Below are 27,777 nucleotides of genomic sequence, written 5' to 3' on the forward strand. Positions count from 1 at the left end.
TGGTGCTAGAGAAATTAAGGGTTTTTGAAAAAGCTATTTGGTGTTAAGAGGATTAAACTTGAGGAAAGGAAGAAAAATCTTAATGAAGGCGTTGAAAATGAAAATGGTTCTAATGAAAAAAATGCTGGAGAAGAGAATGACGGGCATCCTTAGGATGTTCATTCAACATGTAACATTTTTTATTTCTCTATCTTTGTTTGTCATCTTGTCTTTTAATAGTGTTTCCTTTTTATGAGTTTGTTATGTTATTTTTGTCATTTTAATGATATATGAAGGATATTCTACTTATGTCTAGTCAACCTCGTTATATGTATCTTTTTAACTTTTCAAAGAAACCCAGTTATATGCTGTCAATGAAGTGTGAGAGTCATGAGATCTCAGGTCCAATTGCCTCATTAGCAGGTTAACAACCTCTTCCAAAGGCATTCCAGCTATGTCAGCTGTTGGGGTACCCTCGACTAAAGCATTTCTATTTTGGTTGTTGTTTGGCGGCGGAGTCTCAGGCATGTTTCCTTATTGAAGGTTTAAGGACGCTGCAATAGCTTTTGATCGAGTACCTGGTGCCAGCGAGTCGACCCCCTGTCTCTAAGAGAAAACAACTCAAAGGCTCCCAAGTTAGCGTTAGATTTAAGCATGAAACACAAGATATCACGTTCTTTGGAGTTTATGGCACATAGATTCATATATTTTATTTTAACTCTTGATTGATTTGCATTGCAAGGGTATTTTGGTCTTTTGTGTTTTTAGGAATATTGATTTTTTGGTAAGTGGTCTTCATGGTTGATTTGCTTCTACCTATCCTGTACTAAGGGGTGGGGGGGGGGGGGTTTAATTTTTTATTATAAAAGGACCGAGTCTTAGATAGACTGCCTACGTATCCCACCAAAGGGAAATCAGGTACATCCGTAGTTCATGCATACACAGAAAAGGTTTTTTCCTATGCTACCCGAAACTTTGTTTTCTACCCTGACTAGGCTTTATGTGGGCTTCCCACATGTCCACAACGGTACATCAGGTTGGCATGGTTCCATTTACATAAAAAGGGAAAGGGATATTCTATCTTATTGAAAACAGTAAAGGGATACTTATGTTTTTCAACCCAACCATACTAAGCAGGCCTTCATTGTCTTCTTTATCTTCATATTCTATCCTTATAGTCCGGTGACAATCCAAACATGGCCTTAAATCACGAGGCGTTCCAGTTCAAGCTTGAAATTCACGCATTCCTCAATGTTGTGGCCAGGGCGGCCATGATGATACACGCAAACCCTTTCGCTTAGAGATCCTGGGCGACCCTGGTAGGTTTGTGGCACTGCTCTTATCTTCTTCACACTACACAGTAGGGAGTGAATCCTGGCATATGACTCCTCGAATTTGGAAAAGTCGCTTCTCCAGAACCTAACCCTCGATATCTTTTCTGGATGATTTTTTCCTTGGTCATGGATCAGGAAAGAGTGGGGCCCCCGTAGTTGGCTAATTATCCCTTGGTCAATCAATTGGATAAGCTTCCTTTCCAATACTTCACACTCATTGGCTGTATGGCCTGACTGACTACGGTAGTAGGGGCATTTTCTATAAATCATAGAAGGAGCACATGGTGGCAATAGATTTGGGCTTTGCGCGTACACTCCCAAACTCCCCAAAGTCTCTAAGAGCTCTTGTTTGGACATCTCTACGGGCGTACCCCAATTGTGCGATCTTGTGCCCTTGAGAATAATTGTGCAAGAAACTAGAGGTTCCTCGAGCTGAGATTCGCGCGGGTCTCCATAGACTTTCAAATTGGTAATAAATTGTTCATCATTTCCATAAGGTATGGGGTCAAGCCGTTCTTGTTGACTGAGCGGGACATAACTCCCAAGTGGTGCTTCAGGTGTCTTTCCCCATTTGACCTGATTGGCGGGGTGTTGCTTAGTTAGTTCCACAACATAAGCTAGGAGAGTTTCATCTTCTCATTAGCCGCCTTAGTGGTCTGGACAACCTCTTTCATTCTGAGAGTAGCTAGGGCCATGCTATTATCCCGCTGTCGGTCTTTCTTACTTGTCGCTTCCATGTTCGCATCATCACTGACTAGGTTGACGTAGGGAAAAGTCGCACTCATGCTGTCTGGAGTCTCCATTTCCTATTAGCAAATCAACTTTTTTTAAAAGAGGAGCTAAATTTGGTTTTAAGGGTTATTTTCTTATTTTTTCTTTTAGGTAGTGTCCGGAATGTGGACCAATAAAGAGTTTTAACAATATATATGATTTTCACACAAAGCAGTTGTATCAAATAAGCATTTAGACAATATATAATTCACTTTCCTATACCTCGTTGCTCCGAGGCTACTAACGTATGAAGCATAATTGTGTCATATGTAAAACAAATGTATTGTTCTAGAAAAATAAAAATCCCCGTGATTTTCATTAATATTTTCCCAAGTGGGATTACAAGGCTTTTAGACTAAATGAAATGCGATAATCAGAAAAAGTCGACTCCACGGACAGAAATCTGCTCTCTATCATCTTGTGCTTTCTTGCCCCTTCGAAGGGCGGTCTAAATGGCTACATGGGCTGGCATCAATGCTTTCCTGATCCACTAACCCCTCTGATCGTCAGTCAATGATGTCCCTGTATCTATGGCTCCTTTGACAAAAGTGTCAAGCCATTATAAGATCTTCAATGAGGCATCTGTCTCGTCTGTCAAACTCTTAATTATCTCTTGGTCATATTCTATTTTTGCTTGGTTATCCGCTTCTCTCCCTTCTACCCGTCGTTTCATTCTTCTAACCTAAATTGCATTCGTGGCTTCCCTATCTAGGGGAAATTTGTACAGATACGGTCCTGGAGTAGCAGTACCAGCTAGCTCAGCCCTAAGCCACTCGTAGTAGTCTTCATCATGACTTGGATTTTTGGATCCTTATCCAACTTATCTTCTCTTGTCACATTCTTCCAATCTTTCTGGGCATCTTTTATACCTTCGATATGACCTTCTTCATAATCTCGTACAAACTCCCCCATATTACCCACATTGGAATAACCTATCATATACCAAACTGTCTAAGTACTCTCAATGGTGCGTAGGGTTTGATACCCCTAATGCCACAAGATGTGAGCTCATCCTCCTTTATCTTGAACCCCACAAGGAATAGCGGCGACTCCCAAATCATCCTCTCTCAGGGTCGGATCTCGAAGGGTAGATAAACCGCTCCTATCTAAATGCTTAAGTATCCACCATTGCACTAAGAGGTTGCAACCCTGGGAGTAGTAATAATGGTTACGACACTTTCCCAAAGCCCGGTATATATCTGATAGGATAGTAGGGATAATGTCAAAATATTTGGTAAGCCCATTCGTTGTAACCCCCCTAAGAATAGCATGGGCAACAAAGACAACCCAGGTGTCAATAGCTAAGGATGCATTTAGTGGAAATACCATGGTTGCCAATAGGCAGGTGAAAAAGACTAGTGTTTGGTTAGCTTCCCAAGACTGGAGTGAAGAAAACTCAAGGATGTGGTTTTCGTACCTCTGTTTGGATGAATACCTCCCATATAACTCTCTACAGGATATAGTGGGTCCCTGTGCCCAATCGGCTTTATTGACAGCAAACATGTCTTTGATTTCTTTTGGGGTAGGTTTATGAGGGTAAGGATATTTTGAGGTAACTTCTTTTTGGAAGCGCTTCCTACGCTTTCCAAGACATCTATAATCTCTTCTAAAGTGGGAGTCATCTCTATTTCTCCAAATCTGAACACATTCTATCATTATCCTAATAACCAGTAATAATCTCTAGCAGACCCGGATCCCCAGTCATACTCATTAATGAAGGCAGATGCCCTATGTAACCCTTTACCTCTTTCTTCTCATCATTAGTCAAACCTTCCCACCATATCACTAAACCTGGTGGTGGACCCACAAATATATCAAATTGCACACATATACACAAAAGAATAGTACCAGTTGAATTGTAGCTCCAGAACAAATAGAGCGCTCCTGTGTAATCATTGGTGAAGTAGCTTAGGGGTCTGGTCCGTCTCCCTGTCTACCTGCGGGCATGAACGTAGTGTCCACAAACAAAAGGACGTTAGTACTAATAATGTACTGAGTATGTAAAGCATGAATAACAACATAATAAGAGATATGGAAAGTAACATGAGATAAGAGAAATAACCTGTACATCTTAATGCCTCTTAAGGCAGATGTCATGCATGCTTAGCTTTTAAAAAGAAACATCTTATACATACATATATATAGTATACTGCCCGGTCATATAGGCGTGGTGTTATCATCATATCATCATCATCTCGCGTCCTGGATGGTATCATAAGCTGCTGCCCACTGCAGTGGTGTGCGCATCTGCGTGCCTGCCTGACTGACTATAGCGCGGTGCGGTGTGAAAAAAGACATATATATATATTTATTTATTTATTTATTTATTTATGTATATATAAAGCATGCATGAGAGCCCAAATAAAACGTTACAATTCTATCGGAGTAACGTAAGGTAGGTAAACCTCCGATTTCTATTATGGAACATCATCATCGCTATATCCCACCTTGAAAGAACAACTACAATAAGGTGAGATCAACAAGGACAACTACAATAAGGTGAGATCAGCAACAATGAATAAAATCAATAATCATGGAACAAGCTCAATAATATCATGAGAGCATCAAGAACTATAAGTTTTGGTATCTTTGGAAATGGAACCATCATCATCAACACTATCATCATCATTATAAAGAACATTTATCAACAAAATCATAAGAACCTTGAAAATTATGAGCTTCCAACATTTCTAGGAGTAGGACATTATGGATACCATGGATGGATTCACAATAAAGGAATCATACCTTTAGAAAGAAAGGGATAACATTAACATACCTCGTTGTCTCCTTACTACTCCTTGCCTATCCTCTTGAGTTTGCAAATCTACATTTAAGATGATTCACACTAAGTTTAGGTCGTTGAAACGATTATATGATCAAACTAGACTATTAGGTGAGCTAACGAATTTTGGGTAGCATCTCCCCTCTATCACTTACTCCCACCAAATTCCAAAACAACTCCCAAACAACAATATCAACATCAACATACCATAGACAAGAGATTTATATTCAAATTTGACTCAAATCAATCCAAACTTCTTTTCATAATCAATCCATAACAACAACTTCAACACAATCCCATATACACTTTTATACAACACTTCCTCATTATCATTATTATCTCTGATAGCAAGATTATACTCATTACAATCTAATAATTATAGCTCAAGTTAATTTACAACTCAAAATATCATCAAATTCATATTTAAACTTTTCCTTCAATTTCCTCTCCTTAAATCTTAACATGTTTATCAAATAAACACACAAGCATGGAATTAAGATGAAATCTTACCTCAAAATTCAAGAACACTTCAATTCAATGGTTACTCCACCTTAAAAAATACTCACCCAAGCATCTTCAAGTAGATGAGACAAGTGTAGACCTAAATTGGAAACCCTAACCACTTTAATCTTCACTTTGATCTTTGGTTTAGGCTTGGAAATATGTTGGAATATGTTTGGAGAGGTTTCTAGGACTTGGGGTTATGTTAAAATGAAATAAAATGAAGAGGGGATCATAATTATAACATTCTAGAAACTCACCGATTCAATTTTTACGGTCACTAATTACTGACCGTAATTCAAACTACGGTTCGTAATTCAAATTGTAATTATTTTATACAGATCATAACTCTCTTTGTATTTCTCAGATATGCAATCTGTAAATTTCATTGGAAAGCTAACTTCCTGAAATTCAATTTACGTAGGTTATGGATTCCATAATTTCTCATATTCTATGAGATATGCCTCTCTCAAGTTGGACCAAAATTTCTGTCCAGAATTCTGCCAAATTTTTCCAAAGTTGCGATAAACTTAATTTCTTCGAATTGCTTGGTCTCAGAACCTTTAAATACTTGTCTAAAACTCATTAAAAGTGTTCCTTAACCTTATAGGGGTATCATAGCCTTTCTGGAATCACATTAGTTTGCTTACGACGAGAAAATGTACGAGGTGTAACACTTAAGCTTGAATCAGTAGTGGGAATCTATAAAACTAATTGAAGAGGATGAGTCTTAACGTTCCCTTTGCTATTTGAATTTTAGGCTTCAAATGTGAGATTAATTGATGGATTTTCCTAATCTAAGCACGTAATTCCTTTAATTAGTAACCAACAGCTTGAATCTTCCATTTGAGTTATGAAATTAAATAAGGAAAAGCTAGGGTTTATGCCTAATTTAGGGGTTTTTATTTGAGTGATGAAATTGATAAATAATTGAGCTAAATTAGCAATTGGAGAGTAGAATTGAACTTATAGAACGTTGGATTACCTATTCCATCTTTGAAATTCCCATTTTACCCTTATGGGTCTAATTTTCGTCTTTTCCTTAGTTCATTTTGATTCGAACGAATGTACAACAATAAGGATACTTTTGTTTCGCATTTCAAACTTATCGTTTAGTAATGGCTAGACTTTGAGTATTCAGAGGCTCTTCGGAAGGGCAAAGCTCAGGTTTGACGGTTTGTGGCACCAGCTCGACAACGTGGTAAGTTAAAAAACGAGTATTAATAAAATAGAGAAAATGGTTGAGGAGAAGGAAATGGAGAACCTCTTCAACCAACTTTTTGAGTGTAAAAAAGCCTTCAATGAACTTGGTGTTGGAGAAATTAATGGTTTGAAAAAGGTATTTGTGGTTAAGAGGATCAAACTTGAGGAAAGGAAGAAGAAACTTAATGAAGATGTTGAAAATGAAATTGGTTCTAATGAACAAAATGCTGGAGAAGAGACTGATGGGCATCCTTAGTGTGTTCATTGAGCATGTAATACTTTTATTTTCTCTATCTTTGTTTTGTTATCTTGTCTTCTAATAGTGTTTTCTAGTTATGAGTTGGTCGCTCATTGTTCATCTACTTATGTTATTTTTGTCATTTCAATGATATATGAAGGATATTCTATTTAAGTCAAGCCAACCTTGTCATATGTAGCTTTTTAACTTTCATAAAAAACCAAGTTATATGCGGTCAATGAAGTGTGAGAGTCATGAGATCTTAGGTTCAAATTCTAACGACGGCGAAAACACTTTGATTTCTTGCATATGTTCAAACTTTGGTGGACAAAGTTTCCCGTTACATGTACTGATCGAAGTAGCAGGTTCACCATGGAATTAACAGAAGTGCGCTTTACCTGACCACGACACCATAATTACCCAAAAAAATAGTTATATGTGTAAAATTTGGGTTTTGGTCTAGTAAACCTATTTGTACAACGGATAGTAATCCCTGGAGCGGTTCTATTTTTTTCTGATTTGTATTTGCACTTGCCTCATTTAAAAAGGAAAGTGTCCCGGGGAAGTACGATTGTCAACTGCACCAGGAAAAAGGAAAAAATATACTTCTACGTGGATGGTGCTCTAAATGGACTTTATTTTAGAGTCGCCACCTAATTTTTAGGAAATTAGGAAAACCAGTTCGAAAAGGGTTAATTCAAAACAATTAAATTTTAAAAGAATCCTAATCTAACCAAAGTTCGGGTAAAGGTTCTGGTAATCCCCCGGGGAAGATGTTAGGCACCCCGGTATTAAGGATCCGTAAAATACGGTTGACCTATGGGTTCTAATAGTATGTCTTATAGATATAAATGGTTTTTCATAAAACTGCTTTTGTTTTAGATTCCCGCAATAAAAAGGTTAGTCCTTCATGCAAAAATACAACATTTTCAAAAGATAAAAGAGGTAGAGTTTTGCCCAAAATTGGGCATTTTGGGTTTCGGATTAGAACACCTAGTTAAATCCCGAAGGCGTTTAACCTAAATAGAACACTACGTAAGCCCACTCATTTAATTTTTAAGTTTTTTAAAGAGTTTTTATTTAAATGTAGAAACTAGCTTAAGGCATACTATTATGGTCCATTTGTCAACTATATTTACATTTTTGATTTTTTAGCCAATTTTAGTCCAAGTTATTGGAAGTTCAAATCAATCCAATAAGTCTAAATGAGTCCATATAGTCAATAGTCCACAGGTTTTCACAAAAAGTCTAAATCAGTCCCATAGTTTATAAAATTAATCATTTTTAGTCCAAATTATACTAAATCAGTCCGTTATTATTTTTAAAAAATTGCAAATTACATTAATTTTCCCAAAATCAGTTTTGCATAGTATAAAAGTTGAGTTTTGGCGACTTTAAACATGGGATAATCTTTTAAGGGTTCCAATAAACACATTTCATTAGTTTTACCAAATAAATAATAAGAGATATGGAGTTGGACCTACCAAGCCCAACAAAATAAATGAGTATAAAATTTATCCGCAAGTTATGCTCCAAATGCTTACCTTTCCATAATGAGGTTGACCCGATCTAGATACGTTAATGGGTCCCGTGGCGACCCACCAACGGGTTTTTGGGTATAAGATACAGAAAGGGCATACAGTTACGTTAGCATACATCGAATAATTAAACTAAGTATAGAAAATTTAAACTACAATAATTATTATAAAGCCAAAAAATAAATTACAACTTTTGGGCTAAGCCCAGTAATAATACGAGACTAATCAGAATAATAATGGCCTACTAATAATAGGAAACAGTCGACTGATGATTAGTCCACCAAGCCAGGCCCATCAACAAGCCCACAATAGTTTCCCCTCGTAAAATTTCTAAGCGTGGAAGGGTAATATATATGGTATACACTCATATGCTCACTGATATACTCCATCATTCATCTTAAATTTTTCTAAGTATAAAGGTTGTGATATACACAAACATATCGCTTGTATACAATGTTTTTTCATGAATTTGTTAATTATAGAAAACTCAGTATACAAGGTATACCACTCATATACTTAGGGATATAGAGGGAAAAACCTCCAAGAGGGGCATACCCTCTTATATCCCCCTAAACTCACATTATATCATGCAATTATACACTAAATTTTAACTCTTAAATTTGGTAAATCACATAGACAGATAAACACATTTCGGAATTCAACAATGAGAATGACACAGCAAGATAGAAAGTTCACTGGGCACAGCAAGTAAAAAAGAAAAAGCTCTAATGCATAGTACATGTTAATTAGCATATATGAAGATATAGCAATGTCACAATACAATAAGCCAAACAAGGAAGACATTAGACATTCTTTCACATAAACAACAAGTAGTGGCAAGAGATTATGCATAGGAACTCCAAAGTTTACAAAAAACAGGCCTCAGGATAGACATAGGTGTGAAAAACCATTTAGCTTCAATGTAGCATGATACTAAGTTCATTTATATCCAGATTTCTCATAATTAGTCTCAATCAAGAAGATCCAATCACAAATTCAGTTTCATGCAAGTTTTAGACATGATTAGGGTCATTTAAGGCTTAAGCCATTTTAATGAGTCAACTAGGTAAGTGCAGATCCATCAAAGTTCCATTTTTAGCCTTATCTTTTACTTCAAAGCCTCTAACACTTACTAAGTAGTTTCAGAGCTCATAATCAAGTAGGCAATGTCATATTTTACTTCTTCAAATATTTGACATAATACGAAGGTGATCAATGCAGGTAAGTCAACACGGAACAGTCAAATGCACATGGAGGTTCACACACAGTTTCAATTAGTCATTTGTTTTACAAGCAAATGTAGTTACAAGCTTATATTTCACAATTATACTAACAGGGTTCATACTTTAAGCGAAGAAGGGTCTAGTTTAAACCCAGTAAAGCAAGTAAGGAGTTCCAATTCTCTTAATTAAAGTATATGCCAGCCATACAGGACAAATCAGTACACATCAAAGTTTTAAAAGGGTTTGCAAGGTCCAGACTTAGCTTAAGGCTCATACAAGGTGAAAAATGTGCAGCAAACCTCAGAATATCAAGAGTATGCTGAAGCAAGATCATTTTAAACAATAGTAAAGGCTTAGACTCATTCTCAGAGGGGAGGGGAGCCAGTTTTCAATCAAAGATCACCAAAGCTAATTTTAAACAAATTCTACAACATTGTGAGGATCATTTAGACTAAGTATATCCATTTTCCAGTAGACATAGGGATCGCAGGTTCATTTTTCTAGACTTATACACAATTTTAGAGTAATAATCAAAGACAACTACTGGTAAATTAAACCAAAATGAACGAAAGTCTACTCAAACTAACTAAACAAGCATAAATATAGACTTAATGTAATCATATAGGAACACAAATGCACAAAAAACTCAGAACCAGTAGTCAATAGTCATAAGATTACAAAATATCAGCTCAACCCCCTTTAAAACAAGCAAAAAAAGCAGTGGGCAGGATTGACTAGCACCTAACCTTATTCCCAACTCGTTCTAAACCTTGAAGCTGATAATGAACCCCCTAAAAACACTTTTAGACCTGATTACACTTCATTACCATATAGAGATAGTGTTTTGAAAAAGATTGGATAAAACAGCAAAGAAATGCAATAAATTACATTCTATCTCTTTTAAACCGCATTTTTTAGCTTTATCATTCAATTTTTGACACTAAAACCTACTGCACTATCATTATAACTTAATAGTAAACAAGCAAGACTTTCTCTTTCATTTTAAACCATTTAAGACACCATACTTCAGGAAAAACATCCAGATACAACCAACACATAATTTAAGACTTAGAATCAACCTAAACATCTTAAAATTAACAAATAATCCAATGTAATAGTAACTACAAGATAAGACATTCTTTTCTTCTCATTTTTAACTATTTTAAACATCAATCAACTTAACAACCACTACACTACAATAATATCATCAATTCAACACAAACAAAGCTATTTAACGATAAATAACACCGAAGAAACCTCAAACATAGCTCAAAGTATAATATACAGACTAAAATATATTAAAAGAACTAAAAATGAAGTAAATAGGATGGAAATGGGGGTATTACCTTTTTTAGGAGCAACCAAAAGATCAAAATGAGGGATTAGGACCGCAACTTCAGCACTAACACCTTAAAATCCTTTAAAACAACCTCTTATTTTCTTAAACTTATATAGCATAAGTATACTTTAGAGTATATCTTGTATTTTGTAGTAGTTATAGTAGTATAATTTTTGTATATTGGTTGTAGGTTGTAGTATATAGTGGTATATATGAATGTAAGAACTTAGTAAAGCTTTCTTATAAGTATAATTTTTTCTGGACCATGTATAATTTTTTCTGGACCCAAAGAGAGAGAGATCCAGCCCCCTCCTAATGACCATTTTCACTCTATTTATAGGAGTAAAAGTAGGCCTTAGGGACAAAAATGGAAAGGGAACAAGTCCATAAAAGATTTTCCCCCTAAATTTGAAACCTTAATTCAAGATATTCAAATTTTCAGTACAAACAACAAATTTCTCAACAAATTCACACTGATTGTACAACTACCAATCACGAAATCACACATATCACACAATATAACAAATTTGTACCATAAAAATCCAAATAAAAATCTAACAAACCAGAAAAATACTAAGATAGTACACCTAGTCATCAATAGGATAAAACCTAGTACATCCAACGTATATATTTTACAAATAGGATAGAAATCCCCAAAATGGTACTCGAATTGTACAAGTTTTTTGGGAAATTACCCTAGGTCCCCTGTTTTTAGTACGTGGTGCACAAGTTGACTAGGATCTCTTGGTTCCACCCATGGAAACCACTTACTCAGCGAATCTGAGCAACATCCCAATTTAACGACTAAATTCGAGCTCAAATAATGCGAAAAACAAAAAATTAAACCTGATAACAGTGAGAACATAGGTTGGGGGCAAAAGCCCTAAAAAATTTGGTGGAAGTTGGCCCTGAATCGTCATGAAATGGCTGACCATTGACGGAACCCTAATCCCTTCCATATCGACTGAGATGAAGAAAACATAATGTTGGGGTTGGAAATGAAAATAGGGGGGGGGGGGGGGGTTGAACTTTATTTGTTAAACTTCAACCCCCTTTTAAAACATAATACCCCCCCCCCCCCCCCCCAAAGTTTTTAAGTAGTTTAAAAATGACCCCAACTTTTAAAAATACAAATTTTAAAACTTTGTACTCAACTTCAAATAAATACTCAATTTTATAAAAAGTCGTACTCTGCTTAAACCCTCTCGTAAAATTATTTTTTGTGAAAACAAAATTCATAGTACGTCATTTCAAAATACGGGCTTTAATATAAGCTCAATATTGACATAGTTCTGAGCAATATTTAAAAATGTGAAAAATGCGGTCAAAATGAGCCGTAATTCATACGCCGTCTTAATTAATAATTTTCCTGAGTTAGACGGAGCGAGATACATATTTTATTTTTGAATTATATTTATGAAAGTAAATAACTCGTAATTTTCTTGCAATTGTCAATTTTTACAGATTAATTATTACATGTCAATTTTTGCAATTTTGCTCGGGATTTTTGAAATTTTAATTTTTTGAGGGTGCATCCTTGCTCCGTCTGTGACTCGGGAATTTTGAAAATTAAAATACGTGTCTTATTAGGTGAAAATTAGGTGTCAACAATTTCCCCTTTGGAGTTCGAGGATGGCAAGGCAATCCTTGAGCTACGAATTTGACAAACCTAATTTTTACCGAATAATAGAAATTACATCTCTTTTCACGCAAAATTTCAAAAGTATGGCCGGGCCCTGGTTTCTAGGCTTCCTACATATCTCAAGCTCCATGAGAATTCAGGCTGTTTGTAGTTCTGACTCTATGAGGACTATGAAAATAAAGAGTTTTCTTTAAACTATCTCAAGATGTCTCAAGATAATTATAGGAATATGGCCGATCCTCGAAACTTGAGTAGCCTACATATTCCTGGCTTTGTGAATCAGGCCAATTGTAGTTTGACTCGATAGCCCGAAAAGGAATATCCCTTTATATGGGAATCCCTTTGGCTATTTCCGGTTAAAAATCCGACCCGGAGGCGATTTTTGGAAAGGATTTATTAGTGTTGTTGCTTGAAATGATCTCCAATCCCTGGTGTATTAAGCTTGATTCTCGTACATTATTTTTGACCGGTTGCCCAAGAAAAAGTTCCACTTATGCTCTGCATGTTTTGAATCCGGCTTTTGCTTCCATTTTCGGTAGCTTCTAGCTCGTTTCCAAATGCTGAGTCCTGCATGTTAGTCTTCTTAAAAATTTTGATTTTAATGGAGTCATACCTAAGTGGCATTTTGCCATTTTGTTGACATTGACGTCATCCTCCGATATTATGTTCGTCTTTTTGCAAATGCTTGTCCGTCTTCTTCCTTTTTTCCTGTAAATGTATGTTTTCATGTATTTTTTGAAAAAATGATCTACTCTGGATAATAATCACGATACTTTGATCGGCTGTTTTCTCATCATTTTCAGATATTTTCATTGTTCAATGATAACTTCTGTTGGGATTTGGGTCAGGCTATTGATACGCTCAAATTACACCTATTAATGATGTAAAGCGGACGTTGTCAAATATAGTAACCCAACAAGGTTGGGGTCGAATCCCACAGGGAATATGGAGAGAAAACAGTACTAATTGCGATACTAGTCTTTAAAAGCTTTAATCCTATTCCTGATAGTTTGAAATAGTTGTTGAATAATATAATTACGTATTTTGACTGAAATTGTATTTAATGCGAAATAGAGACTAAGGTTGTGTTCCCCAATTTGATTAGATATTATGCTTCAGGTTTCAATGTGATATACTTCTAATGGTTGTTCTATGAATATGCACTTGGTCTCTTAAGAACTTCTTAATGTTTTCCAACAGTTAAGTCGTATTTCCTCTTTATGATTCTTCCGAATGTAAAAGAGTTGCAATCGAAGAATGACCAAAAATGCCAATTTAGACTTGTTCTCATCCCTAAGTTAGTCTATTAAACGAGGGTTAACGCCTCGAGTCATTGTCATTCAATCTTACCAATACTAACTTTCTTTCCCAAGAAAAGTTAATATAATGGCTTAGGATAATACTTGCAATCATCACCCAACGCTAAATCACAAAAACTGAATGAATACCAACAACCATTATGCATATATCAATAATAGAAACCCATTCACATAATATCCATCATGGGAATCACAACCTTAACTTTAAAATTAGCTACTCATAATCTTGACTAGAAAAGAAAGCTTAAAAGTTGACATAATATACTTACAATGCAATTACAAGGTGGAATGGAAGTGAAGTAGTTTACTTTAAATGCTCCCAAAAACTTCTAATATGAAAAACCTAGAGTTTATGCTCTCAAAAATATATCTGGCTGCTGAATTAAAACCCTACATTAAATATTTATAGAGCCAAAAATCGCGCCAAGTTTCTGGATAAAAATGCCCTTACGCCGCATCGTTACGGACCGTAACTCAGGTTACGGTCCATCCTTCATTTCGTCATTTGTCCACTTGTTGTTACGGCCACCATGCGACGGACCGTAACCTGTGTTACGGTCCGTCCTTCTGAAGCGTAACTTGTGACAATTACTTGGCAACTCTCTGGAATTTTGGCTGATGTTACGGTGAGATGTTACAGACCGTAACATGAGTTACGGACCGTTACACGACATCGTAACACTGATGTTTCCATGAAAACTTTCTGAAAATTTGGCTCCTGTTACGGTTCAATGTTACGGACCGTAACATGAGTTACGGACCGTCATTTAGCTCCAATTTGTCTGTTTTTCAGCATTTCATCTCATTTCCGATTCCTAGTTAACCAACCCTATAAAACACAAAAATAACATAAGAAACAATGTAAAAACACTTAAAAACAAGCAACACTTCTAGTTACAAAGGCATAAAATTTGCCGAAATTCACGGCACATCAACACCCCAACTTAAGCTTTTGCTTGTCCTCATGCAACTACAATAAGATTCACTACAAACACACGACATTTTAGCAAAATAAGAATGACTACGGTGGTTTTGGCATGTGTTTCTAGCACGGACTCTTCAATCCAAGAAAAATATTAAGGCTCTTATCCATTTCCTATTTGTGACACAAGACGCACATTTCAGAAAAATTTCAATTCACTATGCAACCTCAATTAATGACACAATCATAGCACGGGGGTCTCTATGCACATGAATTTCAACTTCCGGAAAGCCAGTTACTTTGAAACCTACAATCCTTACGCCCTCACATAGACGAATGTCCCAACACACATTTTCAACATAAATGGGACAGAAGACTAAAGAGACAGAAGAACACTCACACTCACAAAGAAATTTGCATACCATGCGTGCACATACCATAGGATTGCCTTTATTTTCCATGCCTTCAACTTTGAACAATTTCATTGTGATCACATTAGGACTTTTTGGGCTTGTAATATTGGCTTAGGGATGGGTAGGATGAATATTTAGATATCGGTGACTCACCCTCCTCGACACTTCTTTTTGACTTCATTCACCATTCTTCCTATCATTTCCGACCCTCCATCTTCAGCGTGGATTTATTTAGAGCTTATATACCTATATATCTATAATTTTTTTTGTATATACATACATACATATATATATATATATATATATATATATATATATATATATATATATATATATATATATATATATATCCACGCTGAATTATGCCCCTTAATATTCGCGATCACCCTCAACAGGCCTTTGACCTCATTTTCCGCATCTTTTACTTATTACCCCTAACTTAGGCTTTTAGCTTCATTTTCCGCATTTTTCACTTGTCACCCCCAACTTAGGATTTTAGCCTCATTTGCCATTCTTCAGTGTCAAGGAGGGACTTGGTGTCAAATGGGTTTATTCACAGAAGGGAAAGAGGTTAGTTCACGGTTAATCGAAGAAAAAGTCTATAGGCTCAAAATGGGAGACTAGGGATCATTTTCTGTACGGGCTAGGCTCATTTAAGATAAACAGGCTTTGGGGTTAATACAAAGAAAGCCTAAGATCACTTCACAATCAAACTCTCCTTAGAATTCACGCACGACCAACCGGGCAAGTTCTAGATTACAAGCATCATATGCAAATAGAAACTAAGAACTCACAACACAATGGCATAAGGATTGTTTAAATACTCTGACTTCATTTCCGTTTGAAGATTTCGCATGCATGAACACCCTTTCTTTGCAATGTCATTAAAAGAACTATACATGTCAATATCAACAACTCATCCTTGATGTACATCACAAATTAATTTTCGGAGGGATATCATTGAACTGTAAAAACCACTTTTATCTATGCTAGAAACACGGACCACCACCACTTAAGTCATTATTACTTCACTTCTATAATAAACATCCTTAACATGCCAGGTTCAACATACACATAGCATTCTTCGGGAATAGAACACATAGCAAAGAATAGCTGAAGAAGGTCCTAACACATACTTAATAATAAAAATACTATCAACAAAAACACAAACAATAACAGTTGTCCGAAACACATGCTTACTATCACAAATATCCACCAAAAACAAAAACAATAAAAACAATATCCAGTATACTAAAACAACAATCCCAATCAAACAATAGCAATTACCCACACCCCCAACTTAAAATCATGCATTGCCCTCAAGGCATCAATATAATGCATCGAAAGAACGGAGGGCTTCCCTGGAGTGCACTAGGCGCTCGGATCTACAGCAGCATCACGAGGTGGAGCAGTGGTGGTGTCAGGCTGGCCAACACTGGAAGTCCCAGCCACAGTGGGTGGGGGAGAAGCATGGTGAGCCGGCTCAATGGGATGGGCTGAGCTAGAAGTAGCTCCTGTGGTGTCAGAACTCAGCCGGGACTCTTGGCGGATCTTCTTCAAAGTACGCCGCTCCTCCTCCTCGTTCTGTGGGCGCAAATCAGCAAATGGATCAAGGCTTTGGAGAATGGGGTCGAGGTTTTCATCATCTGGCGAGGGGATATCCTCTTCCAACTCCTCGTCGTGCTCTTCCTCAACCGTGTCCTCGATGTCATCATCCCCTAGTAGGATCTGAACCGGCTGGTATAGGCTCTGTACCAACTCCGTGTGTACTTTAGGAAGCTGGTCCATCGCCACAGCCACTTCCTGGGCCTTCAATTTCTGCACATCATCCTTGACAGACCGTAACTCACTTCGAATAGTGCCCAACTCCATAGCAGGGTATGTCCTGGTCAGCTCAGTCATTCTGTTCTCAATACCATCTATCCGAGTGTGGATCCGTAGGTGGTCATCAGCCAGCTGTTCTTTGATTGGCTACAACGCAGCATCAATGGCTCTTTTAGTGTACAATTTCAGCTCAGTCATGAGCTGTTTAACCTGCCTATCTGTGCCATCTGCTTGCAGGACCACTGCCCCAAAATTCTCCCTATTGAATATCATTTTTCTCGCAAGCTCGGGTGGGACTCCCGGTATTGGCTGAGCTGGTGCTGGGCTCGCTCCAGTCGACGAGGTAGGACCACCAGAAGTAGGTGCGGCTGGAGCTGGCATGGGCTGTGTAGCATGAGCAGCCGGTGGAGCCTCAGAATCTGTGGGATGACCAGCAGCAGCTTCCTCAGCACCCATGATAGCCAAGGGGATAACATCTGATCCCGTTGGCCCCTCCAGGACCTAAGAAGACGATGCAGATGGCATTGAACCCTGGCTCAACACATCATCCTTCCCCTTTGTGATGTCATAAATACTTCTGGCGATCACACTGTGATCGATATGGGGTAGGGGTTCTGGTTCTGCACGCAAGCATAATAGCGTAAGCAGACATGGATGAATGAGGGAAGTGGCCGGCTGAGTGGCTCTCTCTCGGAGATCTGCTGCTATCATTCGTCCGAAGTTGATCTTATACCTCGACATAATGGCAGTTACAAGAACAACCCTGTCCGGAGTCAAAACATTATCTGTCTGGGTAGGGCGGATGCGAAATAGAACAATCTGCCACAAAAACTTTGCCTCTGGCGTGAGGGTGTTTTTCCAAATTCGCGCGATGGCTGTCAAATTTGGAACCATGGCCCATTCGGGATCTGCTGTTCGTGCAATAACTGAAGCCACCCATTTTTGGATGGAGATTGTATCTTTCTGTTCAATTCTGTATACAAACTCCCATTCTTCTGCTGTTGTAGGCTCTATATAATCCTCCCCGAATAGTATTCTATTGATAGCCATCGGAGAGATGTTTATCTTCTTTTTCCTCATTATTACCTCGGTCATTGCCGGTACTTGACTTGCGCGCTGCCCCTTTTTTAGTGCTTTGAATACAGCAGCCCCGTACGAAGCGTAGAATTCCCGAACAAAAATCGGGATGTAAGACCCCACAGAGTTTTTCAGAAACTCTAAGTTATGGAAGCGGATAGTGTCACGAATGCCTGGATAACCATCAAGACCGTCGAAACTGACGGTCCTCTCCTCGAAAATACTCCGCCTTGGGTCCTGCCCCTCATTCTTTACCAGCTCACACCCCTTGTTGTACAACTTTTCAGATCCCTCCACAGAAAACCAGAGGATCTTCTCATTCATAGCTTGCATCCGAATGTCAAGTTCTCTCCTTTCCTGCTCGCACTCTTTTTCGCGTTCCTCCGCAGTAGGCTGTCTAATAGATGGTTGAAGTCAGTGTGGTTGAGTAGCAGCCTGCCTGGGTTCACTCTGGCTCGACGAACTCGATGAACTCGACTCCTCAGCCAAGGAGGAACTTTCTGATGGTGGGGCTGGCCGGCTCGGTGCGACTGGTGGGGCTGGCCTGCTAGGTGCAACTGGCCGCTTTGTAGTCCTGGCGTCCTTGTTTAGCTCGTCGTCACGTATCCTTGAGGTTACTTTGCTTGCAGCACGACCTTTTCCTTTTTCCGCAACCTTAGGTGAAGCCTTCTTTGCTTGCCTTGGTTTACCCATACCTGTGTAAGGTAAAGTTAGATATAATACACGAGAAGCTATTCAATTACACAGTGTATTGGTTCAAATTATGGCTTCTATTAGCTCAGGCACCGTAACACAGTCTACGGACCGTCGATAGTGTTACGGGCCGTATCATTCAACTGTAACGCAGTTTGTTCATTTCTAACACAGGGACCGTAACACATTTGACGGACCGTCATACGCGTTACGGTCCGTAACATGGTACCGTAACATAACCGAAATTTCCAGAAAGTTTTCTGAAAAATCATAGGAGTTACGGTCCGAGGTTACGGACCGTCGCACGTGTTACGGTCCATAACACCTCACCGTAACATTCTTCAAATTTCCAGAAAGTTTTCATGGAAATCATCGATGTTACGATGTGGTGTTACAGACCGTCAATTGGGTTACGGTCCGTAACATCTCATCGTAACATCGTTCAAATTTCCAGAAAGTTTGCATGGAAATTCTCGGTGTTAAAGTGTGATGTTACGGTCCGTAACACACGTTACGACCCGTAACATTGAACGACGGCCATCGACTTAACAGATAAATTTCTTGGCCAAATTTTCTCATTTTAAGCACGATGCCAATATTTTCAACTTAATGCTTCTTGGGTATGGTGTAAAACAACATTTTATCCGCTCACGTACCTTGGGTTACTCAGACTTCACCCGGTTTTCACAAAGTTTTCATTGAGACCTTTTATCGAACAGTTTGTGGGCAAACAAATTTTGGAACTTCATAAATGAAAATTTCAATCGAAATGCCCTCCGACTCAGTGGGAAACAATGTGCTTGTGCCCACGAGTCTCTTAAACAACAAACATACCAATCCCAACCCCTAACCATTGTGAAATCCCGCGCAAATTTTCAATGGGGATTCAAAATCGTGCATACGAATTAAATCATGAACGATGCAATGTTGCCGATTAATAGAACAGAAAAGAGAGGCAAAACATGGTAATACCTGATCGTTGACGATGATTAGACAAAACTCGAAATGCAACGACTGGATTTTGAACGATAACAAAGCAACTATATTGAGAAAGATATTAAGGAGAATGGGAGATGTAGAGAGGGGGAGATTAAGAGAAAAAAAAGGGAGTTAATGGGAGAGAGGGAATTAAAAGTAAGAAGGCAAAGGTTCGTTTTTTTTTTTTTAAAATGTTTGGTAACCGTCGGGTCATGTATTTAAACATGCCCAGCAGTTACGTTCCCTGTTACGGACTGTAACACCAGATACGGACCGTATCACGTGTTACGGTCAACCAAACGACCCCGTTTCCCTGTTTCATTAATGACCTGGAAATACAGCCTACGGACCGTAACTCCTGTTACGGTCCGTATTACCTGGCGTAACGTGTGCAAAATTTCCAGTGCATGCCCAGAGTTTTGTCAAAGTTACGATCATGTGTTACGGTCCGTAACCTGTTCGACGGTCCGTAACGCAGACCGTAACACTCTTCATCCATCCTTCAGTGATTTCTGATTTTCTTTTTCGCTTGTTACGCTCCATGATACGAACCATAACATGCGTTACAGGCCATAACGTGGAGTGTCTCGTCTGGATAAATCAGCAGTTATTTGGCCTCTTCAATTGTCAAAATCCTAACACATTAGGATATCAAAAACACAAAAGAACACAAAGGAGATACAAAATTTAAACTACTTACAAAGCGGTAAATGTGGGTTGCCTCCCACACAGCGCTTGGTTTAACGTCACAGCTCGACGTGATACCTCATTTTCGAGTTTAGGAACCGTATTTCAAACGATACCTATCAACGACCTTACTATCATCAATACACCAATGGTAATGCTTCACTCTTTGTGCATTCACCTTGAAAGTCCGAGTGCCATCCTCGGATTTCACCTCAATGATGCTTCCATTCGGGGAAACACTTGCGATTTCAAAAGGACCAGACCACCGTGACTTTAACTTGCCCGGAAAGAACTTTAGGCTTGAATTGGACAACAAGACCAAGTCCTTTGGCTGAAAATCCCTTTTTAGGATCTTCGAATCATGATAGTACTTCATCTTCTCCTTGTATAGTGTTGCACTTTCATAGGCATTGTACCTAAATTCATCCATCTCGTTGATTTGAAACAACCTCAGTTTTGTTGTTTCATGCCAGTCCATGTTCAGCTTTTTCAATGCCCAAAGGGCTTTATGCTCAAGCTCAATAGGCAAATGACATGCCTTCCCAAATACCAACTTATACGGTGAAGTCCCAATAGGCGTTTTGAACGCCGTGAGATATGCCCATAAAGCATCATCCAACTTTTTGGACCAGTCAGTGCGATTTACATTGACCGTCTTCGCCAAGATGCTTTTTATCTCTCTGTTTGAGACCTCAACATGGCCACTTGTCTGAGGATGATATGGAGTGGCAACCCTGTGATGCACGCCATATTTTTCAAGAAGATCAGCAAATAGTTTGTTGCAGAAATGAGAGCCACCATCACTAATAATAGCTCTAGGAGTGCCGAATCTAGTAAAGATGTTCTTTTTTAGAAAGGCATTGACTCTCCTACCATCATTGTTAGGCAAGGCCACTGCTTCCACCCATTTAGAGACATAATCCACCGCAACAATAATGTATTTCAGGCCGTAGGAGCTCACGAAGGGCCCTATAAAATCAATTCCCCATACATCAAAGAGCTCCACCTCAAGAACAAAATTCGTCGGAGTTTCATGCCTCCTACCTATCGTACCCTGGCGTTGGCATTTACCACAAGAGCGTGCCAACATATTTGCATCACGATAAATGGCTGGCCAGTAGTAGCCACACTCTAGCACCTTGGTTGTGGTTCGATTTCCACTGTGATGTCCACCAACCGGAGAATCATGGCACGCCTTCAAAATATCCATCACCTCAGATTCCGCCACACATCTCCGGATCATATTGTCAGCACACGTCCTGAATAAGTAAGGCTCATCCCAATAAAACTGTCGGCAATCTCTCAAGAATTTGTTCTTTTGATATGCCTTCAACTCGTCAGGAACGATTCCAGTTACCAAATAATTGGCAATATCAGCATACCATGGTGCCACATCATTGGAGATGACTAAGGCTCTTTTATCCAGAAAAGTGTCATCAATATCGAACACATCAATCGGTCTCCCTGGTGCTTCAAGTCTGGAGAGATGGTCAGCTACTTGATTTTCGGACCCTTTTTGGTCTTTGACTTCAAAGTCAATTTCCTGTAGCAACAAGACCCATCTTATCAACCGAGGCTTAGCATCCTTTTTCGCTATCAAATAGCGCAATGCAGCATGGTCAGTGTGAACCACTACTTTGGCACCCAACAAATAAGCTCAGAACTTTTCAAAAGCATAAGCAATGGCAAGTAGTTCCTGCTCCGTTACTGTATAGTTCAATTGAGCTCCATTCAGTGTTTTGCTAGCGTAATAAATTGGGTGCAGGATCTTGTTTAGCCGCTGACCAAGCACAGCGCCAATTGCAAGACCTCTGGCGTCACACTTTAATTCAAAGGGCAATGACCAATCCGGGGACACAACAATAGGTGCGGAGGTTAACTTCAGCTTCAACTCGTCGAAAGCCTTGATGCACTTCTCATCAAAATTGAATTTGGACTCTTTTTCCAAGAGTTTGCACATTGGGTTTGCAATTTTGGAGAAGTCTTTGATAAACCTCCTATAGAATCTGGCGTGTCCCAAGAAACTCCGAACTCCTTTTACTGAAATGGGCGGAGGGAGTTGTGAAATCACATCGATTTTGGCTTGATAAACCTCTATCCTTCTTTATGAAATCTTATGGCCAAGGACAATTCCCTCCTTTACCATAAAATGACACTTTTCCTAGTTGAGAACGAGGTTTGTCTCCTCACATCTTTGCAGAACCCGATCAAGATAGTCTAAACATTCATCGAATGAATCTCCCACCACAGAGAAGTCATCTATGAATACTTCAAGAAAGTTTTCAACCATGTCGGAGAATATGGACATCATACATCGTTGGAAAGTAGCCGAAGCATTGCAAAGATCAAATGGCATCCGGCTGAAAGCGAATGTCCCGTAGGGACAAGTGAAAGTAGTCTTTTCTTGGTTTTCCAATGCAATGTTGATTTGGTTGTATCCTGAGTACCCATCCAAGAAACAATAATAAGACCTTCCAGCTAGCCGATCAAGCATTTGATCAATAAAAGGGATAGATAAATGATCTTTGCACGATGCCGTGTTCAGCTTCCGGTAGTCCATACACACTCTCCAACCGGTGACAGTTCTTTTCGGAATCAACTCATTTTTTGAGTTAGGGACAACAGTGATGCCCCCTTTCTTTGGCACACATTGGACTGGACTTACCCATGGACTATTGGCAATTGGGTAAACCACCCCAGCATCTAGCCACTTAATAATCTCTTTCTTTATCACATCTTTCATCGGTGGATTCAATCTTCGCTGATGCTCAACACTTGGTGAACTTTCCTCCTCCAACTGAATTCTGTGCTCACAAATTCCGGAGGGAATCCCCCGGATGTCTGCAATAGTCCAACCCAAAGCTCTTAAATGCTTCCTCAAGACTGCGATGAGTCTCTGAACTTGGCCCTCATTCAGAAGTGATGACACAATAACTGGAAGAGTAGCATTTGCTCCAAGAAACACATATTTAAGATGGGATGGAAGTTGCTTGAGTTCCAACTTCGGTGGCTCAATAATTGATGGTTTTGCTGGAGGAGTTGTTCGTTTTTCTAAATCAAGAGACAGTTTCTTGGGCTCATAAGAGTAAGACCCCAGACCGGTGAGTGAATTCATTGTCTCATTATATCCCTCCATTTATTCGGCATCAAAATTCACCAAGATGGCTAATAATGCTTCACTCAAGCATTCTTCCTCCATTTTAAATTCCACTGCTTCATCCACCTCATCAACCAAGTTTATGACTGAAATACTTTGATAAGGACTAGGTAATTTCATGCCTTTGCTAGCGTGAAAAGTCACCTCCTCATCGTTCACCCGGAACTTGATCTCATGCTTCTTGGAATCCATAAGAGCCCTCCCTGTCGCAAGGAAAGGTCTTCCCAAAATGATAGGAATTTCCTGATCAATAGCACAATCAAGAATCACGAAATCTGCCGGCAGTAGGAATTCCCCGATTTGAACCAGCACATCATCAACTACCCCCATTGGCCTTTTTATCGATCTGTCAGCCATCTGCAACCTCATGGTAGTTGGCCTTGGCATCGCTAGCCCCGATCTCTTGAAACTTTCCAGGGGCATAAGATTTATGCTCGCCCCGTTATCACACAAAGCCCTGGCGAAATCTTGCTGCCCTATGGTGCATGGAATTGTGAATGCTCCAGGATCTTCCCTCTTTTGCACTGTGGTCTTGGAAAGAATAGCACTAACGCGGTGAGTGATACCCACAGTGTCGTGTTTCAATGGATTCTTTTTCTTTGTTAAAAGATCCTTCAAATACTTAGCAAAGCCAGGCATTTCTTGGACATCGTCCATGAAAGGAATGTTCATTGTCAACTGCTTGAGTTGATCATAAAATCGCAAGAACTTCTCATCTTCTGTTTTTCTCACTAGCCTTTGAGGAAAAGGCGGTGAAGATTTAAATAATTGGCTCAAAGGGCAAAGAGCGTCGGAAAGTTTTGCCTTTCCCCCTTCCTGTTTTTCTCTTTGTGCCTTGAGATTTTCAAGATTCTGCTCTTCTTCAGCCACAATAGGGACTTCCTCTTCTGCTTCTTCCTCTACAATAGCATCAGGTACATCAGGCTGCGCTTCTTATTTTTCAACATTTGGTTCCAGATCAATCACCTTTTTATTAGCACCTTGAAGTATTTTTTCACTTCTGGTGCTAATAGCAAGTACATTCTCCACAGAGTTTACTCCACTACCGTTTGGATTTGGAACTGTATCACTCGGTAGTTGTCCCAGTTGAGGAGTATGCACTTCTCGGGAAAGGTCTCTGAATTGTGCTTCAAGCTTCTGAATGGAAGCTGAATGAGATAGTTGGACCTGAGACATTCCCTTGATTGTGCTCTCTGTTCTGTCTTGATTCATTAGCATTTTCTGCATCATACTTTTGAGTTCCGCAGAATCATTAGGCGTGTTGCCAGCAGAGTTGCTAGCTGAATTATCTCTCCACTGTTGGGAATTAGATGCTTGCCCCCTAGGTGGAATATAGGGGTTCGGGCTCTTGTTGCCATAATAATAGTTGTTGTAATTCCCTTGATTTGGATTGCCCTGAACATTTCTTCCATAATTGTTCCCTTGAAATTGTTGTTGAGGCTTTTGCCATGGGTGATTACCGGGACCTTGATAATTTTGCCTTTGATAGCCTCCTTGCGAGTTGTTGACATAATTCGTATCTTCATATTGTGGCTGCCCCTCTAGATAAGCTTCTTCAGAGACTTGGTACATTTCGGAAGCATGAGGTGGCATCTCCTCTACAACATTCACACCTTTGGCTTCTTTCTCCATAAGCCTCTTCGATAATAAATCCACGGTGGTTTGCAATTGAGCAAAAACATGATCTCGCTCATGGTTTTCTTTGGCCACCGCGGCAGCAGAGGGACTACCATATGACAGGGTTTCACTATCACTAGAATGCCAAGCTTGGTTGTGGGTAGTAAACTTGTCGAGCAACCTGGTGATGTTGACAAATGATTTGTCCATGAAGCATCCCCCAGCTGCAGTGTTGACAACAATTTGATTCATGGTATCTAACCCCTTGTAAAATTTCTCGGTGAGGATAGCATCCGGAAATCCATGATTCGGAGATTGAGCTAGATAATATTTGAAACGCTCCCATGCTGCATATAGTTGTTCCCCCGGAAGTTGTTTGAACTCAAAGATCTTGTACCTAAGCTCAGCTTTTTTGCTTGGTGGAAACCACTTTTTCAAGAATATATTGGCTAACTCATTCCAGGTATGAATGGTATTGATGGGGTACTCTTCATACCATTCCCTTGCTTGGCCATCCAAGGAATATTTGAAGACTCGTAACCGCAGTGCATCAACAGGAACATCACCTTGGGATTGTTGAGAACATACATGCAGGAAATTCTTCAGGTGTCGGAGAGGACAATCCTCCGAAGAATTTCAGAAATAGCCTTCAAGTTTCAATAGCTGATAGATAGAACTATCAATTTTGAAATTAGCATTTCCCGTTCTAGGAGGAACTACAGCAGAAGCATAATCAGCTTTGTCGATGAATTCCGCAAATACATTCTCATCCTCCTCTTCTTCTGGTGCAGGATGGTTCACTTGGATTCCCCCTTGGTTTCCTTGATTGCGATGTTGTCTTCCTACCATGTTCACCTGGTTCGCTACAACAGCAAACAAGGTGTGATGGAATAGAAAAAGTTTTAAAGAAGAGTACACAACAATTAGTAATTTCTAAACCGTATTCCCTGGCAACGGCGCCAAAATTTGATACGCTCAAATTACACCTATTAACGATGTAAAGCGGACGTTGTCAAATATAGTAACCCAACAAGGTTGGGGTCGAATCCCACAGGGAATATGGAGAGAAAAGAGTACTAATCGTATGCGATACTAGTCTTTAAAAGCTTTAATCCTATTCCTGATAGTTTGAAATAGTTGTTGAATAATGTAATTATGTATTTTGACTGAAATTGTATTTAATGCGAAATAGAGACTAAGGTTGTGTTCCCCAATTTGATTAGATATTATGCTTCAGGTTTCAATGTGATATACTTCTAATGGTTGTTCTATGAATATGCACTTGGTATCTTAAGAACTTTTTAATGTTTTCCAACAGTTAAGTCGTATTTCCTCTTTATGATTCTTCCGAATGTAAAAGAGTTGCAATCGAAGAATGACCAAAAATGCCAATTTAGACTTGTTCTCATCCCTAAGTTAGTCTATTAAACGAGGGTTAACGCCTCGAGTCATTGTCATTCAATCTTACCAATACTAACTTTCTTTCCCAAGAAAAGTTAATATAATGGCTTAGGATAATACTTGCAATCATCACCCAACGCTAAATCACAAAAACTGAATGAATACCAACAACCATTATGCATATATCAATAATAGAAACCCATTCACATAATATCCATCATGGGAATCACAACCTTAGCTTTAAAATTAGCTACTCATAATCTTGACTAGAAAAGAAAGCTTAAAAGTTGACATAATATACTTACAATGCAATTACAAGGTGGAATGGAAGTGAAGTAGTTTACTTTAAATGCTCCCAAAAACTTCTAATATGAAAAACCTAGAGTTTATGCTCTCAAAAATATATCTGGCTGCTGAATTAAAACCCTACATTAAATATTTATTGAGCCAAAAATCGCGCCAAGTTTCTGGATAAAAATGCCTTTACGCCGCATCGTTACGGACCGTAACTCAGGTTACGGTCCATCCTTCATTTCGTCATTTGTCCACTTGTTGTTACGGCCACCATGTGACGGACCGTAACCTGTGTTACGGTCCGTCCTTCTGAAGCGTAACTTGTGACAATTACTTGGCAACTCTCTGGAATTTTGGCTGATGTTACGGTGAGATGTTACGGACCGTAACATGAGTTACGAACCGTAACACTGATGTTTCCATGAAAACTTTCTGGAAATTTGGCTCCTGTTACGGTTCAATGTTACGGACCGTAACATGAGTTACGGATCCAGTTACGGTCCGTAACATGAGTTACGGATCCAGTTACGGTCCGTAACATGAGTTACGGATCCAGTTACGGTCTGTAACATGAGTTACGGACCGTCATTTAGCTCAAATTTGTCCGTTTTTCAGTATTTCATCTCATTTCCGATTCTCAGTTAACCAACGCTATAAAACATAAAAATAACATAAGAAACAATGTAAAAACACTTAAAAACAAGCAACACTTCTAATTACAAAGGCATAAAATTTGCCGAAATTCACGGCACATCAGCTATACCGCATTTTCGTGAAACCTACACACCCCAGTCCGGTTGTCATTTTCGTAAGCAAGATGCTACTAATGAAAACTATGTTTTCAA

At 39.0% G+C, this 27,777-nt stretch overlaps 1 non-coding gene across 1 annotated transcript; it reads left to right on the forward strand.

The window, feature by feature from the left end:
• Window positions 1-25,535: 25,535 nt before the first annotated feature.
• On the forward strand, window positions 25,536-25,642 carry LOC132638883 (small nucleolar RNA R71). The gene has a single exon (XR_009581944.1). It is a non-coding gene; the product is annotated as a small nucleolar RNA R71 (small nucleolar RNA).
• Window positions 25,643-27,777: the final 2,135 nt, after the last annotated feature.

Source organism: Lycium barbarum, chromosome 4, assembly GCF_019175385.1.
Source record: "Lycium barbarum isolate Lr01 chromosome 4, ASM1917538v2, whole genome shotgun sequence".
Lineage (NCBI taxonomy): Eukaryota > Viridiplantae > Streptophyta > Magnoliopsida > Solanales > Solanaceae > Lycium > Lycium barbarum.